General features: G+C 39.3%; 1 protein-coding gene across 5 annotated transcripts in view; it reads right to left on the bottom strand.

Annotated features, from left to right (window-relative positions):
- klhl5 (kelch like family member 5) overlaps positions 1-16,216 on the bottom strand; it is a 123,162-nt gene extending 106,946 nt beyond the window's left edge. For 2 of the 5 annotated variants that reach the window (XM_033027041.1, XM_033027069.1), the window contains exon 1: positions 15,984-16,101. The gene's annotated coding sequence lies outside the window, so the exon portion shown is untranslated. Of the gene's footprint in view, positions 1-15,844; positions 15,898-15,983; positions 16,102-16,161 lie in introns of those variants that run through there. The other 3 variants (XM_033027059.1, XM_033027050.1, XM_033027077.1) reach the window with 3 other exon arrangements.
- Positions 16,217-16,464: the final 248 nt, after the last annotated feature.

Here is a 16,464-nt window from a genome sequence, read left to right as displayed (position 1 = left end):
GGGGTGGGACGAGGGCAGTGGGGAGGGAGGATTTGCATGTGTGCTTGAAAACATGGTCTTACAGGTGTTGTCCGATGAAGGAACTTTGACCTGAAATTTTTTTCACAGTAGCTGCCCGACCACTGAGTGATTCCAACATTTTCTGCTTTTACTTTTGATTCTTTGAATTGGCATAATTTGTTTGATTATTTTCAGATGGGTTGGAAGAATGTACTGAGATAGGTGGCAGTGGTATGGGAGAGGATCTAGAAGTAAAGGGATTTTAGAGATAAATTTAGTACAAGAATTAGCCACTGTGGATAAAACTGTCAATAATGAAGCAAATTGACGGGAAACCCACAGGATGCCAGAGTAAGAGCAAAAAAAGTGGAAGTTGGCAATTAAGAAGTCTGGAGGCAGTTAGAGTGTCCCCAGAACCTCTCACTCTAATCTGGTCAACATGGCAATGGAAGACTTGAGGAAGCTGGAGAGGCAAAAAAAAATGAAGAATCACAAACCAAGGAAACACATTTTAAATTTGAAGTGGAAACACATTTTGAATTAATCAAAATTTAAGATTGGGGACAATGGTTTTAAAGTACTTAGTACAGTTCAGGATACAGAAAGCAAAGCTGTGGATACATTCAAGCATGGGTGACAGATTAGTTTAAAGAATTGAAGTAACTTAATATGGAGAAGGCAATAGCAGCTTTTGGTGCCTGATGAATTGTATTGTATTGTATTGCACTGCATCAAATTTATTATTTATTTATTTTTATGATACTGACTGTAAAGGGAAATTCATTTCGTTGTCTCTAATTGAGACAATGACAATAAATTTGAATACAATACAATACAATTGTTCTAAAAAAATTGTGGCTCATTTAAGATTGCAGATTTCTTGATTAGTACGGGTGCCAGGGGTTATGGGAAGACAGGAGAATGGGGCTAGGAGGAAGAGATAGATCAGCCATGATTGAATGGCATAGACTTGATGGGCCGAATGGCTTAATTCTGCTCCTATCACTTAGTCATAGTGATACAGTGGGGAAACAGGCCCTTCGGTCATTCAGCCCAACTTGCTCACACCGGCCAAAATGGCCCAGCTACACTAGTCCCACCGCTTGGTCCATATCCCTCCAAACATTATGACCATAGTCTGATATAAGTTTGAACACAAGAATTATGAAGAAAGAGCCCAACAGTGGTGGAGAAGTTGAACTGGAGGTCACTTGTCTCTCATCCAGTCTATCCCAAACCCTCAATTACATTCAAAGGCGCAGCTAAAAAGTGAGCAAGGTAGAAAGTTGAGAATTGTTCTTTGGAGTTTTCCATAGTAATCAAATGAAGGGATAAGATAAGTCATGCTGCATGCCACATAAACCATGCCAGCCATTATGTTGTAACCAATTAAATAAGAATAACAATGTTAAAGTACGCCAATAACTGAACTATAAGAGACGGCAATTAAAAAATGTATACGGACTTCATTGATCTCTAGAAAACCAACATTCCGATTTTGGTATAGATTTAATAATGCTGAGAGGGTTGGAACCTTATTGAGCATAAGATATAAACAAATATCTAGTAGATATTAACACACTGAATGTTGAGCATAGCCATGTTGATCACAACTGGTAAATTGTACATAAAAGTGCAATATTCTAGTTATCATTCAAGCTTCTGCAAATAAAAAACGTTTACTGACCACAAATGTACAATCTTCCTGACAAGCCTGATTGTTGCTTGGCATAAAAGACAGTTACTGATAATTAAGAATGATGGGAACATAGTAGGAAATTAGATCATTTAAAAAAAAACGTATTTTAATAATTATCTTGTCTACTGACTGTAAAATCATTGAAACTGATTGAAACTTATACAAAACCTTTTACTAAGTTCACTGATATAAATTTAGCAGTGTCTCAAAAAAATTCAACATCTATTTTTATTTAACATGTCAATCATAGCCTGTGCTTCTCAGAAACAAGCACAATTTGAAAATCAAGTGACCAAATCTTTCCATCCTCATCACTTCACTTTGGGTTCAGCTTGGGGGCAAGGCTAGCCTTGGGCAGAAGGATTTTCATGCCAGTGGTAGAAAAATAGCAGAAATTTGATTTATGCTGATATAGCCCCCCCCCATTTCAGGGCACCATAATATTTGGGACACAGCAACGTCATGTAAATGAAAGTAGTCATGTTTAGTATTTTGTTGCATATCCTTTTCATGCAATGACTGCTTGAAGTGTGCAATTCATAGACATCACCAGTTGCTGGACGTCTTCTCTGGTGATGCTCTGCCAGGCCTGTATTGTAGCCATCTTCAGCTTATGCTTGTATTGGGGGCTAGTCCCCTTCATTTTCTCTTCAGCATATAAAAGGCATGCTCAATTGGGTTCAGATCAGGTGATTGACTTGGCCTCTCAAGAATTGACCATATTTTAGCTTTGAAAAACTCCTTTGATGCTTTAGCAGTATGTTTGGGATCATTGGCTTGCTGTAGAATGAACCGCTGGCCAATGAGTTTTGAGGCATTTGTTTGAACTTGAGCAGATAGGATGTGTCTATACACTTCAGAATTCATTATGCTACTACCATCAGCAGTTGTATCATCAATGAAGATAAGTCAGCCAGTACCTCCAGCAGCCATATATGCCCAGGCCATAACACCCCACCACCGTGTGTCACAGATGAGGTGGTATGCTTTGGATCTTGGGCAGTTCCTTCTCTCCTCCATACTTTGCTCTTGCCATCACTCTGATACGTTAATCTTCGTCTCATCTGTCCACAAGTCCTTTTTTTTCCAGAACTGTGGTTGCTCTTTGAAGTACTTCTTGACAAACTGTAACCTGGCCATCCTATTTTTGTGGCTAACCAGTGGTTTGCATCTTGCAGTGTAAGCCTCTGTATTTCTGTTCATGAAGTCAGTGGTCATTGACAAATCCACACCTGACTCCTGAAGAGTGTTTCTGATCTGTCGGACAGGTGTTTGGGGATTTTTCTTTATTATAGAGAGAATTCTTCTGTCATCAACTGTGGAGGATTCCCTTGGCCTGCCAGTCCCTTTGCGATTAGTAAGCTCACCAGTGCTCTCTTTCTTCTTACTGATGTTCCAAACAGTTGATTTAGGGAAGCCTAAGGTTTGGCTGATGTCTCCAACAGTTTTATTCTTGTTTTTCAGTCTCATAATGGCATCTTTGACTTTCATTGGCACAACTATAGTCGTCATGTTGATAATTGATAAACAGCAATAAAAGTTTCCAAAGGTGATGGAAAGACTGGAGGAAAGACTAGGCGGTGAGAGCTCTCTTATACCTGCATAAAGGAGGCAATTAAACACACAGGAGCAATTACAAACGCCTGTGAGGCCATGCTAAACATCACTACTTTCATTTACATGGCATTGCTGTGTCCCAAACATTATGGTGCCCCAAGGACTTCCGGTTGGCGCCACGATGTGAGTGGAATCGCGCCATTACAGCTCCGAAAAAAACTGAATTTAAAACGGGGGTAAAAGGGTCAAACAAACGCATTTACCACAGGAGATCGATTGTGAACGGCTCCGGCAGCGTTTAAAAGGTGCGTGACGTCATCAGGCGCGCGATTTTAAGAAGAAATTATGACCCAGCGCTCCCCCACCCCCACCGCTGGAAAAAAAGCTACGAGAAGGGAAACTGGCCTCAGCTCGGGTGCAACTGCTGCTTCTCAAGAAGATATCTCACAGAGGAAAGCTGAAATGGAGGAACTTAAGACTACCATTCTAGGTGAGATAAAGAAGCAGAGGAAGGAGTATATGGAGGAGATAAAGAAGCAGAGGAAGGAGTATATGGAGGAGATAAAAAGTTTAAAAGCGGATATGCTGGTGTCTCACGAGAAAAATAAAGAAGATAAAGAAGACTTAATAAAACAAGTTATAACGACGGTAAAAAGTATGATGGATGAGTGGAAGGAAAAGGCTAATGCCGAGTTACAAACTCAAATTGAGGATGTAAAGGAAATAGCTGCTGGGATGGAAAGAAAGCTGGATGACAAGATAGATCCTACTATAATTTCGCTAGACCAACAAGGCGAAGCAATTAAAGAGCTAACTAAAATTGCTGAAGTGAATACTAAGGAGACCGAAAAACTCCGTGCCGAGAACAAACGCCTCTTAGAATTATTACATAAAACAAACGAGAAATGTATCGATCTGGAGGGACGCCAACGCCGTAAAAATTTGCGTATAGTTGGTCTGAGCGAAGGTCGTGAGGGGAGTCAAGATCCTCGAAAATTTGTTGCAAAACTTTTAATGGATATTTTGAATTTGGATCATGAACCCCTGTTGAGCCGTGCACATAGGGCTCTAAGACGGGCCCCTGGGATAGGTTCATCGCCCAGACAAATGATTGTAAAAGTGGCCTTTGACCATGTCTTCGAAGAAATGATGAAGATAATAATAAAAAAGAGAAACCTGAAATACGAGGGAGACAACATCAGTATTTTTAGAGACTTCCCTGCAGAAGTGGCCAAGAAAAGAGCTCTATTTAAAGAAACAAAAGGTATTCTGAGGAATGTACAGAATACTAAGAATCTGAGATATGGCTTGATGTACCCAGCAATACTGAGAGTAACTTATGATGACAAGGAATATCGTTTCGTTAAGCATACTGAAGCATTGAAATTCGCCCGAGGCATACAGCAGAAGCCAGAAGATGAAGAGAGAGAAGATGCGGAGGAAGAACCCGAGGGAGAAGGAGAGGACTGAACTTTTATCATCGACCTGTGGTTATGAAATACTCACTTAGAAGGAAGTGGAATAATGGGCATTTAGTAGTAGTTCTGTATTAATTATTAGAAAATATTTAATTATTCCATGATAATAGTATTACATATTATAGTATTAAATACAATTGATATTAGTAATTAGCAAATAGTAATATGAATAATAGAAATAATTACTAAGTACTAAGTATATAAAGTTAGTACCCCACCCCAATATATATAGCATTTGAGATAGGAGCTGGTATAATCAACATCTTTTTTTTATTAAAAAAACGGAAGTCTTTAGATTAATGGCCACGTTAGTGTGGCTTTCACCTTCACATACTACACACTATACAAGTGTAGTTTCTTTTTTCTCTGAGCACCCTATTAACACTCTTTACTTTTTTTTTATTATTGATATTTCTTATTGTTTTTGTTTTTTATTGATCTTATATTATATATTATTTGAATGTAGATGTGAAGGATATTGTGTATTTAGTTTAAGAAGACATAGATGTGGATTAAGGTGGAAAGAAATTCTCATTGGATTGATGTCCGGGTGCAACGGGGAGCTGGGTGAGTCAAGAAGGCTACTCCAAAAAAAGCCGCCCTAATAGTAAAATGCATGATATAAAGGTGAAGACTGGGGGTGATGGAGTAACCTTCTGCAGTTGGAATGTAAAAGGCATTAATGAACCAATTAAAAGGGGAAAGGTATTAGCTCAGTTGAACAGATTGAAGACAGATGTCATTTTCCTTCAAGAGACTCATCTTAAAAAAGATGCTCAACATAGATTAACAGCTAAATGGATTTCTAAGGTGTATCATTCTACATTTATTCATAAATCTAGAGGAGTTGCAATAATTATTCGCAAAGGTATACCTTTCATACAAAGTTCTATTATAGAGGATAAAGAAGGCAGATATGTAATAATTACAGGGGAATTATATTCAAAAAAGGTAATTTTAATGAATATATATGCCCCTAATTTTGATAATCCATTATTTTTTAAGAAAATATTTAATAATATTCCTATATCCACTCAACACAATTTAATAATTGGAGGTGATTTAAATTGTACTTTAGATAATTATCTAGATAGATCATCCGCAAAAAGGAAAGCTGCCTCGAAATCAAGTAAATTCATAAATGCTTTTATCAATACATCTAATATTAAAGACATCTGGAGGTTAGATAACCCATCCGGACGAGAATATTCTTTTTTCTCGCCCGTACATGGAACCTATTCGAGGATAGATTATTTTTTAATAGATTCTAAATTACTTCCTTTTACGTATGATGCAAAATATCATAATATTATCATCTCGGATCATGCGCCATTAACATTTAAGATAAAATTAAAAGATATATCTAATAAAACTACTACCTGGAGATTTAACCCTCAGATATTAAAGGACAATGACTGTTGTAAATATGTGATGGATCAGATTAAATTATTTTTTGAAACTAATGATAATCCTGAAACTTCTCCATCACTATTTTGGGACACATTTAAGGCATTCATGCGTGGCGCAATAATATCCGCACAAGCACATCTCAATAAAGAAAATCGAAAAATAGAACAAAATTTAGAAAATGAGATAAAACGTCTAGATAATGAAAATATAAAACAGCCTTCCAAAGAGTTAAGTAATAAAATTGCATCAGTAAAATATAGATTAAATAAAATATATTCTAATCAAGTGATTAAACTTTTTCAACAAACTAAGCAAGTGTATTTTGAATTTGGAGATAAGCCACAAAAATTACTAGCACGACAGCTTAGAAAATTAGAAGATGAGAAGATGATACACGGAATTAGATCTGAGTATGGAAATATATTAATTACTCCAAAAGATATTAATGATAGATTTTTACAATATTATAAAAATCTTTATTCGTCAAAACTAACAGGACAAACAGATAGTATGGAAATATTTTTACAAGAATGTCAAATCAATAGCTTAGATCAGGAAGGTAGAGAATTGTTAAATGCTGAAATAACAGTAAAAGATATTATAGAATCAATTAGTTCGCTTAAGAACGGAAAAGCAGCGGGCCCAGATGGCCTGAGTGCAGAATTTTATAAAAAATTTCAAGATCTGATTTCCCCAAGATTACAAATAATGTATAGATATGCATATGACCAAGGAAAATTACCAGAATCTTTAAATGAATCCACAATTACACTCATCCCTAAAGTAGATAAGGATTTGGAAGATCCTGGATCATATAGAGCGATTGCCCTTTTAAATACAGACCAAAAAATATTAACTAAGGTCTTATCTAGGAGATTAAGTTTAGTGATCTCTAAATTAATACATTATGATCAAACAGGTTTTATCCCAAAACGTTACTCATCCCATAATCTCAGACGTTTGTTTAATATTATATATTCAAAAAGAATACGAGATACGGAACTAGCGGTTATATCACTAGATGCAGAAAAAGCGTTTGATCAGGTGGAATGGATGTATTTATTTAATATAATGGAAAAGTTTCAATTGGGGGATAGATTTTGTAAATGGGTAAGAATTTTATACTCGAATCCTATGGCAAGAATTTTGACTAACCAAATTTTATCAGCCAAATTCAAACTCTCTAGGGGATGCAGACAGGGATGTCCGTTATCACCCTTATTGTTCGCATTGGTGATAGAACCATTGGCGGAAAAAATTAGATCTGAACCTGAAATATATGGCTATAATACTGATACAACAATTAATAAAATTTCTTTATATGCAGATGATGTTTTGATTTATATTACAAAACCGGAAATTAGTATTCCCAACCTGCTAAACATTATAACTAAGTTTGGTGCATTTTCTGGGTATAGGATTAATTGGGATAAAAGCGAGATTATGCCAATAACAGGAATAAATCTTAATACATTACAACAATACCCATTAAAAGTAGTTACAGACAAACTTAAATATTTAGGGATTAACGTAACTAAAACTCATAACTCATTAATAAAATCCAACTATCCTCAACTATTAGATAAACTTAGAAAAAATATTTTATATTGGAAAACACTGCCTATATCCATGATTGGTAGAATAAGTGCCATAAAGATGGTATTTCTACCGCAGTTGTTATATTTGTTTCAGGCTATTCCTTTTTTTCTTCCGAAAACTTTTTTTAAAAAAATTGATAATATTGTCAATAGCTTTATTTGGGATTATAAAAATCACAGAATAAATAAAAAACATCTATGCAAAGCTAAGATAAATGGAGGATTAGCACTTCCAAACTTTTTATATTATTTTTGGGCTGTTCAGATTAAGAATATGAATTTCTGGTGGGTAAATATGGATCATGAACCGACATGGTTAAATATAGAAAAGGAGGACTGTCTACCTTTCAATGTAGGTTCGATAATTTTTGCACCAACGGAAGTACAAAAAAAATATTATAAAGACAACCTAATAATATATAATAATAGACGTATTTGGAAACAAATAGTTAAGACTCTACACTTGGATAATCTCTCATTTAGATTACCAATTATGAATAATCCATCGTTTAAACCTGCTATATTAGATGGGGGGTTTAAACAATGGGATGATTTAGGAATTACAAGGATAGAACATCTGTATAGAAAAGGAAAATTTCTTTTATTCCAGGAGTTACAAGATATTTATGGATTGTCTCCACAACATTTGTTTAGGTATTTACAAATTAGAGATTATATTAAATCCAATACACAAGATTATAAAAATAAAGAAGCAGGATTGTTAGATGAACTGTTTAATTTATATCCAAATACAGAAAAATTAATAGCCTATATATATAACATCATTTTGGATAAGGAGAATCCAATAACGGAAGTATATCGTCAAGCATGGGAAAATGAAATGGGATTGGCTATAACAAAAGAAAACTGGGAAGAAAGTCTACAACGAATACACCGGTGTTCATTAAACGCCAGACATATACTGATACAATTTAAAGTATTATATAGGTTACATTATTCGAAAACTAAATTAAATAGTATTTTTCCGAATCTCTCCGCTATTTGTGATAAGTGCAAGAAAGCAGAGGCAAATTTAATACATAGTTTCGTTACATGTCCTAAATTGAATTATTACTGGACAGAAATCTTTAAAGTTATTTCTGAAGTCATCAAAGTTAAATTGGACCCTAACCCAAAGCTAATAATATTTGGAATTCCGGATTTACATCTATCACTTACAGTAAATCAAAGAAATTTCTTTGATTACTGTTTAATAATTGGAAAAAAAATCATATTGAAATTTTGGAAGGGAACATTATCCCCCACAACCAAAATGTGGGCAACAGAGATGATGGAGACGTTACATCTGGAAAGAATTAGATTTGTCCTATTGGACAAGTATAATTCTTTTGAACAGATATGGTCTCCATATATACAGTATTTAGAGAAGTAGCTGTTCTTGGCAACACAGCTCGACGTGCACCCTGCGGGATTTGGTGAGAATAATTCATTTTTATATTGGAATTACATATATGTCTTTATTGATACTATCACTTGTAGTAGTGTTATTAATAATACATATTGTGGTTACTAAAAATGTTTTTTTTTTTTTTTTTTTTTTTTTTTTTCGTTTCTCTTTTCTTTCTTATATATAATCAAATTATTATTTAATCACTCTCTTAATGATTTATTCTTTCTCTATTCTTTCTCTATCATTATTTCTAAAAAAACAGTAGATAAGTATTACTAGTGTTTTACTTAATGCAAATTGAATTAATTTGATATAAAGTTGTTTGAAGCATTGTAATTGATTACCTTTAATAAAAAAATATATTACAAACATTATGGTGCCCCGAAATGGGGGGACTATGTATAAACACTGCTGTACTTTCTACATGGTGAAACCAAAGTGTATAAAAATTGCCTTTATTAAAATCTGACAATGTGCACTTTAACCACATGTGATTTTTTTCTATTACAAATCTCAAATTGTGGAGGACAGAGGCAAATAAATAAATGCTGGGTCTTTGTCCCAAATATTATCAAAGGCACTGTAATTGCTTCTTTCATTTTCATTATGGTAAATTGGACACTGTCTGAAGAAGGGTTTCGGCCTGAAACGTCGCCTATTTCCTTCGCTCCATAGATGCTGCTGCACCCGCTGAGTTTCCCCAGCAATTTTGTGTACCTTCGATATTCCAGCATCTGCAGTTCCCTTTTGAACACTAAAGAAAACTACCTGGCACTATGTTTTCACCCTGCACACCTGCATCAAATCATTCTTTAACTTGCTTAGCATTAGAATAAAAAAACTATCCACAAATCTCACTGTATGGCCGTGATTTCTAAATCACCATACATGTAAATTGATAGTTTTGTAACTTGAAATGATTTAGCCATGATCATGGATCATCAAAATTTACAGTGGGAAAAAACAGAAAACAGAAGTACAATAACTTATAAGAAGGAGACAGGAGGAAGATACTGACAACTGATCCACATCCCCTTTGATGGATCATTATAACCGCTTACACCCTTCTGCGTCTCCCTCTCCCATGACTTTCAGCCTGAAGAAGGGTCTTGACCCGAAAAGTCACCAATTCCTTCCATCCAGAGATGTTGCCTGTCCCGCTGAGTTACTCCCGCATTTTCATAATCATACTTTATTAGCCAAGTATGTTTTGCAACATACGAGGAATTTGATTTGCCATACAATCATACCAATAAAAAGTAAAGGGCCTGTCCCACTTACGTGTCCTTGGCACGCTAATTACACGACCTCGTGGTCGCATTCAACCGCACAGCCGTCTGGAGCACGTGACATCATTTGAAGATGGACGCAAAATGCAGGAGTAACTCAGCGGGACCGGCAGCATCTCCGGAGAGAAGCAACGGATGATGTTTCGTGTCGAGACTCTTCTTCAGTCTGAAAAAAGGGTCTTGACCCAAAACGTCACCCATTGCTTCTCTCCAGAGATGCTGCCGGTCCTGCTGAGTTACTCCAGCATTTTGTGTCTATCTTCAATTTTCTTGGCCCCGTTCTGGGAGTAGAAATGGGGGCGGATCCGGATCCGCAACGGCCGTGAGCCCCAGGCCGAGCTCGGCGATCATTTGCTTGCTTCTGCTGCTGTTGAAGGTGAGACGTTGCGTCAGGGTCTTGGGCCTGTCCCACTTTGGCCGTCAGTTCCACGACAGGCCGTTGGCGCGATTGAAGATTTTGGTCGCTACAAACATTTCAGAGCCCCGCGCGATGTCGCGCACAACTACATACCCCTCCGCGCTTCTCAATGGGACCGGCCCCGCATGGCCATACGATACCTGTGCGCCTCAACGCGACCATGAGGTCGCGTAATTTGCGTGCCAAGGACACGCAAGTGGGACAGGCCCTTATCAAAACACACAACATACATTATAACATAAAAATCCACCACATCCAGCCTGTCCCACTGAGTTACTCCAGCCTTTTGTGTCTATCATAAGTATACTTTACTTATGTCTATCATAAGTATACAAACTTAAAGCACACGGCATTGGGGGTTCAGTATTGATGTGGATAGAGAACTGGCTGGCAAACAGGAAGCAAAGAGTAGGAGTAAACGGGTCCTTTTCACAATGGCAGGCAGTGACTAGTGGGGTACCGCAAGGCTCAGTGCTGGGACCCCAGCTATTTACAATATATATTAATGATCTGGATGAGGGAATTGAAGGCAATATCTCCAAGTTTGCGGATGACACTAAGCTGGGGGGCAGGGTTAGCTGTGAGGAGGATGCTAGGAGACTGCAAGGTGACATGGATAGGCTGGGTGAGTGGGCAAATGTTTGGCAGATGCAGTATAATGTGGATAAATGTGAGGTTATCCATTTTGGTGGCAAAAACAGGAAAGCAGACTATTATCTAAATGGTGGCCGACTAGGAAAAGGGGAGATGCAGCGAGACCTGGGTGTCATGGTACACCAGTCATTGAAAGTGGGCATGCAGGTGCAGCAGGCAGTGAAGAAAGCGAATGGTATGTTAGCTTTCATAGCAATAGGATTTGAGTACAGGAGCAGGGAGGTTCTACTGCAGTTGTACAGGGTCTTGGTGAGACCACACCTGGAGTATTGCGTACAGTTTTGGTCTCCAAATCTGAGGAAGGACATTATTGCCATAGAGGGAGTGCAGAGAAGGTTCACCAGACTGATTCCTGGGATGTCAGGACTGTCTTATGAAGAAAGACTGGATAGACTTGGTTTATACTCTCTAGAATTTAGGAGATTGAGAGGGGATCTTATAGAAACTTACAAAATTCTTAAGGGGTTGGACAGGCTAGATGCAGGAAGATTGCTCCCGATGTTGGGGAAGTCCAGGACAAGGGGTCACAGCTTAAGGATAAGGGGGAAATCCTTTAAAACCGAGATGAGAAGAACTTTTTTCACACAGAGAGTGGTGAATCTCTGGAACTCCCTGCCACAGAGGGTAGTCGAGGCCAGTTCATTGGCTATATTTAAGAGGGAGTTAGATGTGGCCCTTGTGGCTAAGGGGATCAGAGGGTATGGAGAGAAGGCAGGTACGGGATACTGAGTTGGATGATCAGCCATGATCATATTGAATGGCGGTGCAGGCTCGAAGGGCCGAATGGCCTACTCCTGCACCTAATTTCTATGTTTCTATGTTTCTATACTGTTTGGTGGCATCACAGCTTGGTTTTGGAACAGCTTTGCCAAAGTCACCAGGAAGTGCAGAGTTGTGGATGTAACCCAGTCTAGACACCCCACTATTAACCTCATCTTCATTCATGCTTCCTTGGGGAAAGCAGCCAACATAATCAAAGTTCATAAATTCATAAGACCTAGGACCAGAATTTGGCAATTCAGCCCATTGACTCTACTCCGCCATTCAATCCTGGCTGATCTATCTATCCCTCTCAATCCCATTCTTCTCCCTGTAACCTTTGACACTCTTAATAATCAAGAGAATATCAATCTCTGCTTTAAAAATAGCTAAAGATTTGGCCTCCATTGCTAGAGTGAGAACAGCACTTCACATTTCACTTTTGTAGCTTACAACACAACAATATGAATAATTAATTCCCTTCCCTGTGCCCCGCCTACATGCACAAAATGTCTCCCACAATCGCAATCACCCTGCTCTTTTCCCCTCCATTGTACACTCATCTTCCATATCGAGGCCCATATTTCCCTCTTATTCCTGCTCTTCCTCCTCCACCCATTCCCCTGACACCCCCAGCTTTACATTTCACATCACTTCTTTCCTTATCTGACACTATTGTTCCCTTTCCAACTCTAGCATTTGTCAATTACTCCACCCGTCTGCAAATCACCCACTCTCACTGTATCCGTCTATTACACGCCAAGCTTTACCCTACCTGCACCTCTTTTCCATCGTCCCCCCCCCCCCCCCCTCCATTGATCTAAAGGTGGTTTCTGACCTGGCCTGTCCATTCCCTCCACAGATGCTGCTTGACCTGCTAAGTTCCCAGAGAGTTGTGAATCACCCAGAGTGTTGTGAATTCACCCAGAGTTGAGAATCTGCGGAATTCTCTGCCTCAGGGCAGTGGAGGCCGATTCTCTGGATGCTTTCAAGAGAGAGTTAGATAGAGCTCTTAAAGATAGCGGAGTCAAGGGATATGGGGAGAAGGCAGGAACGGGGTACTGTTTGTGGATGATCAGCCATGATCACAGTGAATGTGGCTTGAAGGGCCGAATGGCCTACTCCTGCACCTATTGCCTATTGTTCCTCCGGAAGTTTATTTCAAAATCCCCTGGCTGATCTTTAATGACCAGAATTCACTGATTTCAGTAATATACAAAGAAAAACAAAATGTAGCTGTGAATTAAACCAAATATAAAATTGGTAACAAAAGTAGAGCATGGATAATGGATCCATTCCACATGAAAATTGAGTTTGCACAATGAGATCAAGGGCTCATAATGACCAAGCCTCACAGAACAGTGACAATGAGAGTGTTTTATTGTCATATGTCCCCAAAAAAAGATTTTTTTACATGCAGCAGCATAACAGATAGTTAAACATAGTACTCCGGGAAAATCATAATAAACAAAAAAAGTTCAGTTAATAAAAAAAACCCAATACTAACAAATAAGAATAAAATAATATCCGCACAACTCTGCGCCTATTTGAGGATTTTTTAAAAAAGTGATTAATGCTGCGTGAATTAAGTTATCTAAAAATAAAAGAGAAAATATCTGTTTGACAGGGATATGTAGTAATAGACCATTATGAGCAAAAATAATACTGGTTCAGAGTTTTGTGTCCAGAATAAGAGGATTGAAACCTATCTGAAATTGTTCTAAAGGTCTATTTTAAAGATTTGTGGTTTAGCAAATTTAGCAAGTAGACCTTAGCAAAACGTCATGACTTTTTCTCCTTCTGGCGAATTCATGGAAGGTTGGACAATGAATTCATGGACACATTTAATACTTTTTGTCCCCTGTGGCTGGTAAACACTTCTCCAGATTAAAGAAACACAAAACTCTGGCTCCTCCCTCACTTCACTCCTACCATTGGAAAGATAATAATAATAATAATAATGGATGGGATTTATATAGCGCCTTTCTAATACTCAAGGCGCTTTACATCGCATTATTCATTCACTCCTCAGTCACACTCGGTGGTGGTAAGCTACTTCTGTAGCCACAGCTGCCCTGGGGCAGACTGACGGAAGCGTGGCTGCCAATCTGCGCCTACAGCCCCTCCGACCACCACCAATCACTCACACACATTCACACACAGGCAAAGGTGGGTGAAGTGTCTTGCCCAAGGACACAACGACAGTATGCACTCGAAGCAGGATTCGAACCGGCTACCTTCCGGTTGCCAGCCGAACACTTAGCCCATTGTGCCATCTGTCGTCCCAGATGGTATAGGCGTCTTAAAACTGTGACCACCAAGTTCAATAATAGCTTCTTCACAACCACAAAAATTGATATACACAGGGATCTTGGTGGTCCAAGTCCATAACTCCCTGAAAGTGGCAATATAGGTAGAGTGGTACAGGTGGCATTGGTACGCTTGTCTTCATTCGTCAAGGTATTGAGTATGAACCAGGAAGCCATGATGTAGCTTTATAGGACTTTAATTAGGAGTTCGCTCCATAGATGCTGCCACACCCGCTGAGTTTCTCCAGCACTTTTGTCTACCTTTAATTAGGCCACATTTGGAGTATTGTGTGCAATTATGGTTGACCATTACAGAAAGAATATGGAGGCTTTGGAAAGTGTGCAGAAGAGGTTTGTCAGAATGATGCCTGGATTAGGACATAACAACTTCAGTGAGGTTAGACAGATTGTTTTCTGTGGAACGCTGGAAAGTGCCAGTAGACTGATAGAAGTGCATATAGTTATACGAGCCAAGCGAGGGAAGGCAATCAGAACCTTTTTCCACAAGGTGGAAAAAAATATCAAATAGTCGTTGACATAGTTTTATGGTGAGAGGGGCAAAGTTTAAACGATATGTGCAAGGAATTTTTTTTAAGAGTGGCAAGTCTTGGAACGTGCTGCCAAGGGCAGTGGTTGAGGATAAGATAGTGGCATTTAAGATAATTTTGGATGGGCATAAGGATATGCAAGGAATGGAGACATGGATTATAAGAGTTGGTCTTGGCATCATGTTGGGCACAGTTCCTGTGTTATACTGTGTGTGAAGGCAGGTACGGGATACTGAGTGGATGATCAGCCATGATCATATTGAATGGCGGTGCAGGCTCGAAGGGCCGAATGGCCTACTCCTGCACCTAATTTCTATGTTTCTATGTTTCTAACACCAAACCACAAACTGTGGAATGTTTTTGGTTGCACCAAGGACTTCTGGCTTTTTTGCACTAATAATAAATTAATTAATTGAAGTTTGTTTATTATATATTATCCACGTTTATTGTTTGCACGCCTCTTACGCTACTGCAAATAAGTATTTCATTGTTCCGGTGTCGGTACAAATAACAATTAAACACTCTTGACTCGAGTCCCCAAGGGCTGCATACTCTTCCCCAGAGTGAGGAGACACAGGTGGGTTGGTTGTAGTGCTTAGTTGGAGAAACACACCTCGTCCTGAGCCCATGGGAAGCCTGTTGTTTATTAACCAGTGGACAGAACGGGACGGAGAGGTGGGAACGAGTGGAAGAGTTGAAGGAAATGCCACTTACACTGAGCAGGCAGCGCTCAGCGCCGCTTCGCCCATCGCCCACACTCACCATCGCTGGCAAAGAGCCAGGTCCCCGGGCCCCCACCCGCCCGCCACCCCACGCCCAGCGTCAGCCGTCACGTCCCATCCCATCCACTCACCGCGCTGACGTCACCCTCCCACGGTGAGCGGCCGTTTGTTTCCGAACGCGGTTGGTGATACACGCAGCTCCTCGCGCCGCTGCGGACCAACCGCCCGCCCGAGACCAACGCCGCCAACCAAAGATCTTCGCTATAAGATCTTTGCCGCCAACGATCACTCGCTCACGCGCTCACTCACAGTTGCTGCCGGCGCCGCACTTCCGCCCCTCTTGTTGTGGTGACGCGGCGTTCATGCCCCCTTCCCTGGCCACGCGTCTGCGCACTCGGCGTTGCGAGTCGAACCGAGCCAGATGGCCAGGGTTCCCAGGATGGGATAGGTTGCAGTTTACGCAAGAAAAGTTTACGTTTTTGTGCAGGTCAGATCTGCTTCACTATTTCTGGTCGATCCAGTATTTACTCACTAACTCGACTTTTCTTTCACCTCAATCAAGGCTGCAATTCAACCCTTTGCCTCAATATTCCAATGCCCTTCCAGCAGGCG

The sequence above is a fragment of the Amblyraja radiata genome, chromosome 1 (genome assembly GCF_010909765.2).
Source record: "Amblyraja radiata isolate CabotCenter1 chromosome 1, sAmbRad1.1.pri, whole genome shotgun sequence".
NCBI lineage: Eukaryota > Metazoa > Chordata > Chondrichthyes > Rajiformes > Rajidae > Amblyraja > Amblyraja radiata.
Note: the sequence above shows the minus strand (reverse complement) of the source record. Positions and strands in the feature narration are given on the sequence as shown.